Source organism: Xenopus tropicalis, chromosome 3, assembly GCF_000004195.4.
Source record: "Xenopus tropicalis strain Nigerian chromosome 3, UCB_Xtro_10.0, whole genome shotgun sequence".
Lineage (NCBI taxonomy): Eukaryota > Metazoa > Chordata > Amphibia > Anura > Pipidae > Xenopus > Xenopus tropicalis.
Window position 1 is genome coordinate 117,367,056 of NC_030679.2, and position 13,978 is coordinate 117,381,033.

The following is a 13,978-nucleotide window of genomic DNA, read 5'->3' on the forward strand; positions in this document are numbered from 1 at the left end:
GGTACCGCCCTTCTGATTTGCTCCTCACAGTTACCCTGCAAAAAGTATTGGACAAGAGGAGGATTTATGTTTCCTATCCCCCTCTACATTCAAAATGTCACACAAGTGCTTGCAGCTTGCTGTAATATAAAGGGAACATTGACATTCTCCAGACAGTTTCCAACTTTTCCTGCATGTAATTATGTTTTTCTAAATATATTTTACTCTTCATCACGTAGCCAGTGCCTCCACTTTCTCTTTGAGGCTGCAAGTTTGGCTTTTGATCATTCTTGAATTTAATGCCATTATAAAAATATATAAAAATAATCATTTCTGCATGAAAGACAACAAACTCTGTACAGATTTTCATATATTTCATATATTTCCTTACAGAGACTTATACAGAGAAATATGTATCAAAAGGTAAATCTTGTTAAGCCTCCATCACTATAATTTTGTATAACAAATACTTGCAATAATAAGTTAGACCCATGTGGTATGTGTTTTTGATTGGGATAAGTTTCAATAAGCTATAAGTCTAGAGTTGAGACTTATAGCCACTCTACAATACATTGACAACAAATACAAATGCCTTGGATATAAGTGATCCTCATGAACATGTATCCCAAAGGTCAAAGTTGTGATGTAGTTGGGACAGGCCAGGAAATGCCAGCACAGCATGTGGGGAAATTAGACAAATCTGTTTTTGCTGGAATACCATGACAACAGGAATGGTTATTCTATACCTGATTTAGTTTCATATGGTATATGCATTCCAGATTCTAGGAATTGATGGCTTGCAATCACAATTCCTTTTTTCCCTTTAATATCTTTGAGATCATTCTAATCTGAAAGAAAAACAAACTACCTGAAAGTAACAGGTAACATTAAACCAAAACAGAGCTCTCCAATAGGAGGCATGTACAGGCTTTTGAAAAAATACCATACCATCAGCCTGGTGTTAATTTTTAAAGTTTTGACACCCTGATACACAAATGGATGTGGTTCCAGGGGTGCTGGATCCAGGCTAGGGAAGGCTGGAGTGCAAGTACAAATAGGGTCTATTATCCCAAATGCTTGGAACCTGGGGTTTGCTGTATCAGGGATCTTTCCATAATTTGGTTCATCAAACCTTAGGTCTGCTAAAATCATTCTAACATTAAATAAACCTAATAGAATTGTTTTGCCATAAATATGAATTTATGCAGGTTAGTTACCAACACGTACAAGTCAGTCACAAGGTACAGGTACTACCTTGTACATGATGGCAACAAAGCTGCATTGATCCATATTGGTGGCAATTATATTATATTGGCGGTTTATTTAATGTTTAAATGATTAGAGGTGATTAGTGATTAAAGTATGGTCATCCAGACTACAGAAAGATCCCTTAACTGGAAAACCAAATGTCCCGAGCATTCTGTATTACAGGTCCCATACATGTACTGAGAAAAAGGAAATAATTTTAATAAACGTTTCTCCAGCATACAGGACAGTAGTTGCTGGACTTCTACATTTCAAGCTTCCCTGAAGGCCTAAGCTTTAGGTAGGCCTCTTCTTATACAACATAACAATGTTACGGTTGATGCATTGACGCAATAGCCAAACTTCCAAGAATATCTAGTACAGAAAATATGTTTTCACCTTAACTCTCATCCTAACTGACCTTCAAGCTAAATTTTAAGGTGTATCAAGGAGAGCACATAGCTATTCTTATTATTTGATCTTCAGCCGGCCACTGCTCCATATTCTCCAGTGGCACCAGCACTACATTTTAGGGAGCACTACTAAAGGTAGTGTGCCACCTTTCAGTTCAGAATGGCAGATTTGGTGCCCCTCGGAAATGGGAAGCTAGCATGTGAGTGTAGAAAGGTACAGCTGGGGAGGATTGGAAGAGGAGGGTATGTATAAAATAAATATTAGAGTCCAGGTTTTTTGTTATCAATATGAGCCAATTCCTCATATACAGAAAGGTGTTGGTATCATTCTAATGAATGCGGTAACTCAGTGTACATCAAATAACTAAAATTTTTTAAAGAACATGTAAAGTCTATTTTACTGGGGGGGATGCCAAAATGTTAGGCAACCCCCTAGTGTAATAGACACTCTCGGAAAAAAAACTAAGGAACCTGAGTGTCGCCTGCCATTTTACTAACCTTTCTACCGGCGCCCCAGGCATCCCCTGCGCAAATTCTTGTTCCGCATGCGCATTGAGATCTACTCAACTGCACATGCACAGAATGCCAAGCACCAAGCAATAAGAAATAAGGTAAGGAGATATCTGAGTGGTGCCCAGTCCAGACAGTTTTGTCCACAGGCTGGTGTGGTTCTTTCCTAACAGGAGAACCAGCCTGGGGACAAAACTTATCTATTTCACTGGGGGGTGCCTAACATTTTGAAAACCCCAAGTGAAATAGACTTTACATGTCCTTTAGGTACAGCCTATATCCTTGGTTGCTAGAAAAAAAAACATCCTTCCTTGTAAAAATAAAAAAAAAACTTCCCTTATGACACAGTGCTGCTTTGTTTAAACAGGCTAATTGTGGCAGCTTTACAGAAAATATTATTATATTATGTTTCACAGAGTTTGTCAATCTGCATTCTGTGTCAGTAAAATGACCTGGCATAGCTTTCACATGAAGCGAGCAGATTACCCACTGAGCACTGTGAGGTATTTATATAAGAAGGAGAAAATAAGCACGTTACAAAACAGGCCTGAACAAGAAGGGCATGTGAGTACAGGCACAGGGACGTGTGGGGGGGCACATTGGGCTCAGCAGTTTTACACATACACACAGCCGAAAATAGCACAGAATTTTACTTAGATGTAAAGCTAAGAATTGGGCTCTTCTGTAATGGAAGATTATAAATATTCAGGTTCCAGGAATTTCTAACCTTTCCTTTACACTACGCAACGTAGGTCATCTGTAACTGGCGTTTCCCAGTGCCTGCTGTTAGGAAATTCTTTTCCAGAAGCCAGTTCTGGATCCACCATGGATTTTTTTTTTGGAGTAAGTGTTTCCTAGTGGAAAATAAAGAAGGATCATTTTTTATTCCACAGGGAACAAGCAAGAGTAAAAGGCAGTGAAAAATAGAGGGCTTTTGAGTTTTTCACATATAGTAGGGTGGGGAGGTTTGCTGGGAAGGGAGGTTGAGAAATTCCTGAGAAAACTTGCAAGTAGTAATGTGTTATCGTAATAAAGAGCGGGGGAGGCAGGAAAGCATTGGTAGTTTGTATGCCAGATTTGCCTGTAGACAAAATTGCACCAGCTAATCATACATATCATTAAAGCACAGCTAAGGTCTAGAAATGTTGTATTTCATATACTGAACAGTACCATCCCAGAGATTCAGTTGCCCTATAACAGAAAGTAAGGATACAAATGTCACAGTAGCTGATGCTACAGGGCTGATCATTCTGATACAGACTGCAATGATTTCTGTGCTGCCATGTAATGTGCATCTAAATTAACTACTATCAGACTTGTATTGTAAATTAATTTTGTGTAAAAAAGGCATATTGTGAGTAGGCCCCTAAATACAGGTAACTATCAATGGGTGAGTCTGTCCCATTATGTCGAAAAATTTGCAAAATGTCAAAAATTCATAAAATACATTGGAGTTTATGAAACTGATAAACAAATTTGCTCATCACTACAGTTAACTTACAGCAGCCCTGACCATGTGCCAACAGAAAAGGATATGAGGAATACTCCATCCATCTTTGGAAGAACAGCTCTTCCTTGCCCAAACTTTTCTAGACTAATTATTTTGTTAATCTTCAGTTCTTCTTTAAAAAAGAAGGATAGGTTGAAATCACTGGGGTCGGGGGGTACCAAAACTTAGGCACCCACCAGTTATTGCATTTATTTATCTGATACCCCAGACTGGTGCTCCTGTTAGCAGGAAACTGCCCCAGCTCGGAGTTCTTCTCAGTGAGCAACACAGAGCAATCCTCTTCCTGCTTCTTCTTTCTTCACACGGGAAGCCATACATAGTAGAGTGAAAAGCTGAACTTTAACAAAAGAAGGCCATCTATTTCACTTTACTGCATATTCGTGGTCCCAGGGTAGGGAAGAAAGACAACGTGGAAGAAGATGATTGCTCTGTGGTACTCGCTGAGAAGAACTCCAGGCCAGGGCAGTTTTCTGTTAACAGGGGAACCGGCCTAGGTTATCAGGTAAGTAAATACAATTATTGGAGGGAGTCTAACTTTTGTTACCCCCAATGATTTCATCTTTCTTTTTCCTTTATTATGGTTGTCTTTTTTATCTCACAATCAATTTGTAAAGTAATCTTTATATTTAAGGATTTGTTTATATGTGGACTGAGATTCAATATAAGCCCTTACATTTCAAGTACACAGAGGCCCAAACAGCCCCCCCCCATTGACTGTCTATGGCAGGGGTTGGGAACCTTTTTGGCTGAGAGAGCCATAAACACCACATATTTTAAAATGTAATTCCGTGAGAGCCATACAATATGTACAAAATGGCCACGGATGCTGCAGGGCAAGGTAGGGTTGGTCCCCAGGATGCCGGATGCGGATGCGATGCAGAGGAGGGCCTGGCCTGAGCTCGGCAGACAGAAGATGTGTTCTAAGGCTTAGAACATGTCTTCTATCTGCCGAGCGCAGGCCACACCCCCCGTTATTTTTTTTATTAAAGATTTGGCAGCGAGCCAGATGCAGCCATCAAAAGAGCCACATCTGGCTCCCGAGCCATAGGTTCCCTACCCCTGGTCTAAGGCATCTTACAGCAGCCCCTCAGGCATTTGCCAGAATCTATAGATTTCCAGTACTGACCAGGTCTTGGGTACTTCTGCAGTAGCAGTTGTTCAGCTGTGCAGTTGCATTTGATCAGAGGATATGTGCTCCATGTAAATTCAAATGTGAGTGCTTGGGGTCCCTAAAAGGATTTACTTGAGAACATTTGGAACAACTTCTGTTGCCTGAAAAAAGGCAGATGTGCTATAGGCATCAGGCTGATTTTGTGCTGCATGAAAATAAAGAACCCGTGCAAGTAAATTTGCTCCACAAATGTTTCATAGGAGCAGCATTTTGTTACTGTGGATATGAATGTTATGTAAGAAAGAGAAAAGTACTCGGAAATGACAGACTTTCTGTTGCTGCTTTTTCCTTTTAGACTGTGTTAAATCCCTTTGGGGTTTCTGGTTGAACAGCTGGTAGAAACAGACTGTAGGGCTCATTTAAGAGCGCTGGCTACAGTGCAAGTTTTTGAATGCAAGCTGCATTTTTTTAACCCAGTCCTTCAGTTCTGCTGGCACACTGATCTTTCTTCATAGTCACAAAGGTACAGCCACAGTTGGGACCTGAACAGCTTTTGGCTCTCTGCTGTAAACAGCTGTTGGGCCAGCCTAAACCCACCAAAATAAGAGCATCTTTAGCCAGAGGGTCAGCATTTTCTCTTTGCCTGAAAGATTTGCCTGAAAAAATAATCTGATCTAAATTATGTTTTTAAAAAAACTGGGCTAATGTTTTCTGTCCCAGTTCTTCTTTGCTTAAGCAGTTACGAGTTTGTTAGGTATTTTATGGCAAAACCCCTAGAACCCCCGCTTTGAGATCAGTTTTCTAGGTTAAAGTGGGCATAGTTTCTTTAATGATAGTTTCTTTAATCTTTATGAATAAAAATATACATACAACCTTTTCAGTACCATCCTCTTTGATGGCAATCTGTGGATTCTGGCAAATGCCAGAGGGGCTGCTATACAATGCCACAGACTATTTAGTGGGCTGGTGGGGGCTGTTTGGAACTTTGTGTACTTGAAATGCTAGGGCCTATTTTGAATCCTATTCCAGGCCAGACAGGCTTTCTTACATAAGCAGACCTTAGGACTTAACAGGGCAATTTCAGTGAATATTTAAATCTTTTACCATAGTAGAAAGAACAATGCAGTGTAAAAGTACCCCTGTACCCCCTGTAATTGTGCTCAGTGGCCTTTAGACCTGTAGTAATTGCCTTTTGCAGGTGCCTTGGGGTCCCTTCTTGTGTAGCACAAATTGTAAAACCCTTTTAAAAGACAGGGAAAACCTGAGGAAAATGTTATACACAGTGAATGTGTATAGTAGACACAAAATCTGTGTTGGTGTCCAGTAATATAGAAAACACCAGAAGTTTTACTCAACAATGTATTAGTGAAGGTACATTTCTGAACTTTATTAGGCCTAGAAATATGTGGAAGGCATGTCAGACTGGTTGTAGAGTCACACCATATGATTTTTAAGGATAACTTCCCATTTAAGTTTAGTTGTTCTTCCAAAGAACTTAAATGAACCGGATATATTTGTAGTTTGTCTCATTTAGAATGCATTCCTGAGTTTGTTTATACACACCAGGCGTGTGTAACAAGCACATGTAGCAAGGAGTGGCTCTGTCAGTAAAACCCGGTGTTACTTTCTACAATGTAAGAAGCCTTTTCAATGCTAGGTTGTAATGCATAATTGAATTTACTTGCAATGAATGTAGTTTAAAGGGGTAGTTACTTTTTAAGATATTTTAGAATTTAGACTTTTCAATTGGTCTTCATTTTTAAAAGTTTTTCAATTATTTTACTTCTTCTGTTGCTTTCCAGATTTCAAACTAGAGTTACTGACTCTGGAAGCTAAAAATTGTTTGTATTGTTCTCTGAGGCTACAGTTTTATTGGTATTGTTACTTTATATTACTTCTTCTATGTTTCTTTATTACTTCTGTCTTTCTAATAGACTCTCTCCTGTTCACATTCCAATCTCTCATTTAAAACCACTGCCTGGTTGTTAGGATAAATTGGACCCTAGCAACCAGATAATGCTGAAATTGCAAACTTTGTAACAAAAAGCAAAATAACTAAAAAGCACTCAAAAACAATTTCAAATGGTTTCAAAATGTCACTCTTCATACTTGCACCTTTAATTAGGGGACAATACTAAAGAGTGTCTTGTAGTTTATAGACCATGAATACTGCCAATTTTGCATCCAGTAACACAATGTTTTTATTGGACAATGAGAAATTAATGGGAAAAGGAAACTTTTCCAGTGGTGTTTGGTGTCAGTTATTCTTGTAAATCCATTTTAAATTTACATTTTAGACTATAACTTAAACTGATTTTAGCCTACAAAACCCAGAAAAGTTGAGCTGCAGGTTTATATAATATTAGTTCAACATGTTACACAACACAGATTTTATTCATCTTTCGTGTCAGTCTCTGCACCAGAGGAACTTATAGTGTAAGGTTCCTCTCATCCGCATATCAGTTTATCAGCAGGCAGTTAACCTATTTGTATGTTTTATTGCAGAGATCAGGAGGAAACTCCTCTTTAATTTTTTTTCTGTGTTTACCATAAATGGGAAAAAAAAGAGAGAGGGTCTGATTAACTAACAAAGGCGCTACTTCACTTATCATCGCGCAGCTGCTTATGGGAACCAATCAGATGTTTGCTTTCATTCTCTGTCTAAAGGTGGCCATGCACGGGCTGATCCTAGCTGCCGATATCGGTCCCTGACGATGGACCTACCCGACCGACACCTGGCCTGAAATCGGGCAGATCTCAATCGGGCAGGTTTAAAAATCAGTCAGATCGGGGACCGCATTGGCTCGTTGATGCAGTCCACGAAGCAACTGACACCTATACCTGTCGTTCTAATTCGATCGTTTGGCCCCAGGGCCAAATGACCGAATTAGCCCGATATCGCCCACCCTTAGGTGGGGATATCGGGAGAAGATCCGCTCGCTTGGCAACCTCGCCAGGTGAGTGGTTTTTAGCGTGTGTGGCCACCTTTAGAGTAGATTGAAACTAACCAATTAGTTGCTATTGGCAACTGCAATGGTGCAGTTTAGTACCTTTGTTAGAAGATTGAGTTGATTGATTGAGGCTATAACTGTATAAACTTTTCAAGGTGATTCTCCAAAATGTTTGCTATAGCCTGCGCTTTGATAAATGCAGCAATCGCTTTGCCGAATTTTCCTGTGCAGAACATACTTGTGAAACCGTCAGGACATGATTGATGTTTTGGTGGTGGACTTAAAAACCCTGCTACTACTTGATTTATTTTTCTTAAGGATTGTCTTGCTTTCTATTAAAAAAGGCAAGCGCTCAAGGTTCAAATTAAAAGTGTTATTGGCTCATCGCTTTACAATTTTCGTGCCTTGTACCCATGAAATATTCCTGCCCTTAGACAGCCCTTGATCACCCATGTTGCTGCTGTCAGTGGGAACTTTTCTTAGTGTGATCACACAGAGAAGACATTTTTTTTTTGTAGCAGAAAGAGATGCAGTCAGGACTAGGTAAAGCACTGGGTAAAGGCAGCAGTATATTATGGGTATATCCAAGGGCATGCTATTCTTAGTCAGTGATTTATCAACAGGCAGAGGTTTAGCTAGAGGTCACAGGTCAAGTTAGGATATCGAGCCCAGAGTGGGATTCAAAATAGACCCTGGTGTTTCAAGTACACAGAGGCCCAAACAGCCTCCCACAGGCCCACTAAATAGTGACTGTCTATGGCATCTTACAGGAGCCCCTCTGGCATTTGTCATAATCCACAGATTGCCAGTCTGGATATAGGACATGTATAGCCAGATCAAGTGTCAACACCGACCATCAAAGAACGGGAAGGGGCCAGGGAAGAGGACAACAAGTTGGAAATACAACCATCAAATCCAAAGATACAGAAGGTGGTGCCTGAAAACTGCGCTACTCTGCAACTATATGTCTGTTACATGTTTCACAAAAGTGTAATAGACTCAGCAGGGAGGGGCCAATGAAGGGCAGGGGATGGTGGGGCTTTTGTTTGTGTGGGGGGGGTTAGCTCTCCTTTAAAGTTCTCATCATGGTGCATTGTATAAAAATTTTCCAAATGAAATTTGTGGTAAACCATTTGTAAGAAGCAAGATTATGCACTTCATGCTATTCAAATTTTAAACAGCAGAGAGGTTCATGGAAACGGGTGGGAGAGCATGTTACAGATCATAAGCCGCCATAAGGATTCGCTTAAAAGTAATTTTAATCCAACACAGCATGTATTTAAAGGAACAGGTCAGTATTTAATAACGAACATCATTTATAGCAACAGTAACCCATTTTACAAACAGGACTTGTAGGAATTATAGCATGTGTATTAATAATTATTATAATAATATTAATATCCTATTCTCCAGCTTTGTACATGCATCTGCATCTGATGCTGTCAAACTTCTGTCATCATTTCATTAGTTGTTCTCCAATGTGGAGATTCTGCCTGTGCTCCCATGATGCTCCTACAATGTACATTTTCTTGCTGAGTGAGCATTTGCTCAGCTCTGAGATATTTCTTTCTATTCCTGTCTGAAAACCCTTAAAGTCATTCTGTTGGACAACAGCTCCCAGTCCAGCTATCATTGCGTGCTGAACATTGTAGTTCGACAACTGCAGATTAACTATTCAGTTTTCATTTAAATAGGTCAGTGTCTGCATAATCTTCATATCCATAATAATAATTCATAATTTTAAACAATAGTTTGACTGATAAAAACTAATCACTGACTGTTAGTCATAGATTTTAACCTCCCCAAGGTGGTTTCAGGTTTGAAATTTAAACTTTATCCATAGCTCTACACAAGTTAGCCCAAAACAAGTTAAACCTTAGCCTTAGATTAGCTGCCAACTCTGCCATTTCAGACTGAGTGGCAGCATAATGGGCCTTGGTCGGCTTGATATGTGTTGGGAAGGTTTAAAAAGCCTGTCTGGTGAGGACTGCATCAGGCTCTCCTCCAGCCTGGGCAACAAATGTCCAAAGTACCCTTCCCACCTGCATTTATGTACATTGCAGGCAACTTCAGGCTACTATGCGAGAGAGATGTTTTCCCTCTGGAGATTTACATTAATGTCAGTGGAAAGGGAACTTGAGATGTCTTGTTGCCCACCCTGGAGGAGATGAAGCATGGGCAACAAAACGGCCTGTGTGCCTTAGCGCTAAATATGGCCCTTTCCAGCAGGTCTGCATAGGCCCCTAATATGATCCCATGATTGGCATCACGGTCAATGATTTGGCATACCGCCTTGTAGTGGATTCCCAGCTTAAAGATAGCAATGCACTGTGTGACGCTACACAGTATTTAACAAATTGGCCCATGGGCAGATACTGTATGATGGGCCAAACATAGTTTGACTGCAGCTTTTGTTGTTGTTTTATCCAACAGGCAAAAAATTCAGGAGAGCAGAAAGGGAAAAGGAGCTTCAGCTCATCTACATGTCCTAATCTGCAGATGCATTGTACTGATACTGTACTGATCGGGTGCATTACTATAGTAGATAACACAACACCATCCAAGGTATCCATACGGTGCAGTGGCAGATGTTCAAACATGGCCATTCCACAGACCATCATATATTCATAGTACATGAATATCAGTTGGGATTGTCAGCCCACCATACATGTACCATGTTTGAAAGGATAATATTGCTACACATATGCTCATCTTGAGTAAAGGCTTTTCCATTGTTGGAGAGAAAAACATTTTTTTTAACCAGTCAGTCTTTATAAGGCATATTTATATCAATCTCTTAAGTTTCCCCAAATCTGCTTGTGCTGGCTAAATAGAATAAGTATGTTACTCTGTTTCAGTAGTACTTACATCTCTGTTTGTAGTTATCATCATTTTTGTAACATTAGTTGCAAAATATTTTGTGGCAGTTGACAAATGGATGGAAACACTCCACTTTGTTTGGTATACGATGATTTCTAGCACAGTGTCTGTCTCTTCTGAAGTGAGTTGCTGAGTGGAATAGACCAAGAGCCGTTTATCATATTCTCTCCCCGACAAGTGCAGTTCATTACAATCCATTCTTTTTGCCCCTTGAGAATTTAACATAACAAGTAAAGGGCTGCACCTTCACATGTTTCAATTCACTATAATTGCAGCCTTGTTAAACCCCCTTTCTTAGTGTCTCAGGTTGCAATCTAGGAGCCCCATTTCAATTAATGCTAACCATCTGTACTTGTAGATTCCTGCATATGCAGATGTTATTCTCACTACGGGGCCCTTACAGTCCGGAGGGGGGCGAGGAGCAGCATGGAGCATGTGATCCCTTTTATTGGCATATAGTTTAGAAGATTGCAGCTCAAACAGCAAAAATAACACATGAACGCTGGATAACAGACGAGTAATTAGTCTGCAGTTACTAATAGGGCGGCTTTTAAAGTGCCTGTTTGATGTCTTACATTACATAAGTAGGCATTTTAGGAACCGTTTGAAATAAAGACATTCTGATTGTACTGTGCTACAGTTGTAAATGTAAGGCAGCAGTGTTTACTTGTACAGGCCTATTTCCTATTAATGTCATTGTGTTGTTGCATTAAGGTACAGGTTGCACCCTAGACCTGTCCACCAGCAAGAGTGGTCACATACAGTCTACATAAACACAGTGTAAAACTAAATTGCTGAAATATATAAAACTAAGGTTTGACTGTAGTACTATGATTCAATTCATATTGTCCACACAAGACTCATTTGGTTGTTTAGTCTCTTGTGCCTCTGAAAGGCCTTTGGGCTTTGCTGTTTTGCCCCTGGGTTATTGGAGTACTGCTGCCCGTGGATCAAGTCTGAGCTGGTGTAGGGTGACTTGCTGATTTCCCAATAGAAGCCCATTTCCATTGCAGAGGCAATAAATAGTTTCTTCTTTAACCACAGACCACGTGACTTTGGAATCCGTGCAAAGGGAGTGGTTCCTACACAGTCACTTCTGTGTGTACGGGGCCCATGTCTTCTGCATCTGTAAACTTAAAAGAGCCTGTAGTCTGAAGCAAGTGAAAATGCTTTCTGATGCATATAATATTTATATTATCTGCTTTATTTAGTGGCCCACAAATACTGACAGGGCAAATAAATAACTTTTTAAAATATATGTATTTCTATTTTTTACCTTTTTGTTTTTTTAAACACAATGCCATAAAATGTATCCAATACTTCAGCACTGCCATTTATTCTCACAACATTTATATCACCACTGTGTCTGATTAATAGTAAATTTCTCAAAACTAAATGAAAAAAGTCAAAAAACAATATTTCCCGATGGTGGATTGTGCATAAAACAACAGCCTTACATAACCTATTGTATATAAGCCATATGAGTGGGCTGATTTGCCCACGTAGGGCATTTTTAAAAGCTATTCCTGCGTTGAGGAGAGACTATGCTCATGTATCACTTTATATCACTTGATCCATAAAATTAGAGGTGCAGATAGCAGTGGTGAGAGCTCTGCTGATTTTTAATCTTGGAGGTTTCACCAACAGGTTAGAGGTGAAGGTATCACACATAGGTGTAGAATGTATTCCATCATATCCCCTACTGTCCCCCCAGCAGGAGCTTTCTGACGTATCTTAACAGTTTCACTGCTGTTATAGCTGCATTCAACATCTAGCTGTAAAATGATTACACATGCTTGGAAGGCTTAAAGAATGCATCTGTTAATAGCACAATTCTGCACTGAAATCTGTTTTTCAAAAGAGCAAATAGATTTTTTTATTTAATTTAAAATTTAATGAGGGGCTAGCCATGTTTTTAGTTTCTCATGTGCCTTCAGCCATATGACTTGCGCACTCATAAATTTCAATAACTCTTTACTGCTGCGCTGCAATCTGGAGTGATGTCATTCCCCCCTTCCCCCCTATGACCCATCTAATAGTAGATATTTGAATAGCACTCTTTCTTTACAGTAGTAAAACCCTCAAGTCTGGCCATGACTCCTTCAGTTACACTGAGTAGGAAAAACTATAGCTCATCTGAAAGCAGTTGCATTGTGAAGTACTGGCTCTTTCTGAAAGACCAGGATTGGGCACACTGACCTGACATGGCTGCCTACACACGACTATTACAACTAAAAAAAATACATTTATTGGTTCAAGAATAACATTTTAAATGGTTGAATGAATTACACAGCATAATTAAGTAAAACAAAACACAACAAAAAATCATGACAGAAAGTTAAAAAGTCCACAATTTTTAATGTATATATCAGTTTTTTGTATAATCTTTTTTTTATTGCTTTTAATACAAACAGTAACAAAAACAAAGGAAAACAAATTCATAAAGAATAGGTGGGTATGCACAGTTCATTGCTTTTTTGGTTTTACATGCTGTTATCAATAGAAGGCACAATAAAGAATAACATTGCAATAATACGCAGCGATAGAATATTGGTCTTAATGTGGGGTGTCCTCCAAATTTAAAGAGTCCACCCAACATTGCCAGATTTATTGGGTATACCCATTTGGATGATTACCAAACGTGAATGAATATGTCAATGTAATCTTTTATGGAACTGTCCAAAATGGTTTGTTACACTGCTTTCTTGCACTCATCGCACATCTGGTATGATGCCAGTAAACTGGAGGGAAGTATATGTAAATCTAATATTAAAAAAGGGAATATGTTTTGGTAATTATAGATCTGTAAGTTTGACATGTGTAGTGGGAAAGATATTTAAAGGTTTCTTACAAGGTTATGGTTGGGGGTTATGTTTTGGAGAGTAATATAATAAGTGCTTCAGTAGTCAGCATGGTTTTACAAAAGACAGATTGTATAGAACAGATTGGCTTGTTTCCGTTTACAGTGATATGTGTAGAAAGTGGAGTTATAGCAGAGTGGTCCGCTTATATTTTTTCCAGGGTTTTGATAAAGTGCCAGAAGAAGAATTACTGTATTAAGGAAGATCTGTTGGGAATAATGTATGAACATGGGTAGAAAATTGTCCAAAGCACTGTACACACAGTTGCTGTCATAGTTCATCCTCTAATAAGGTGCAGACAAGCATTATACATCCATTGTACTGACCTCCTTACACTGACCTCCAGTTCAACAACGTGTTCCAATTCATGGGTTCCTAACTGTATAGAAAGTACTGGCCTAGAGCACTGTATGAGGAGCCAAGCCCAAAGGCCATGTACAAGAGGAGTGGGGTGAATGAAGAGTAAATGTGAAGAGTAGTCAAAAATAGCAAATTATATGCAACGTATATCATTTAAA

At 39.3% G+C, this 13,978-nt stretch overlaps 1 protein-coding gene across 2 annotated transcripts in view; it reads left to right on the forward strand.

The window, feature by feature from the left end:
* Positions 1–13,978, forward strand: part of smad3 (SMAD family member 3) — a 61,033-nt gene that overhangs the window by 1,090 nt on the left and 45,965 nt on the right.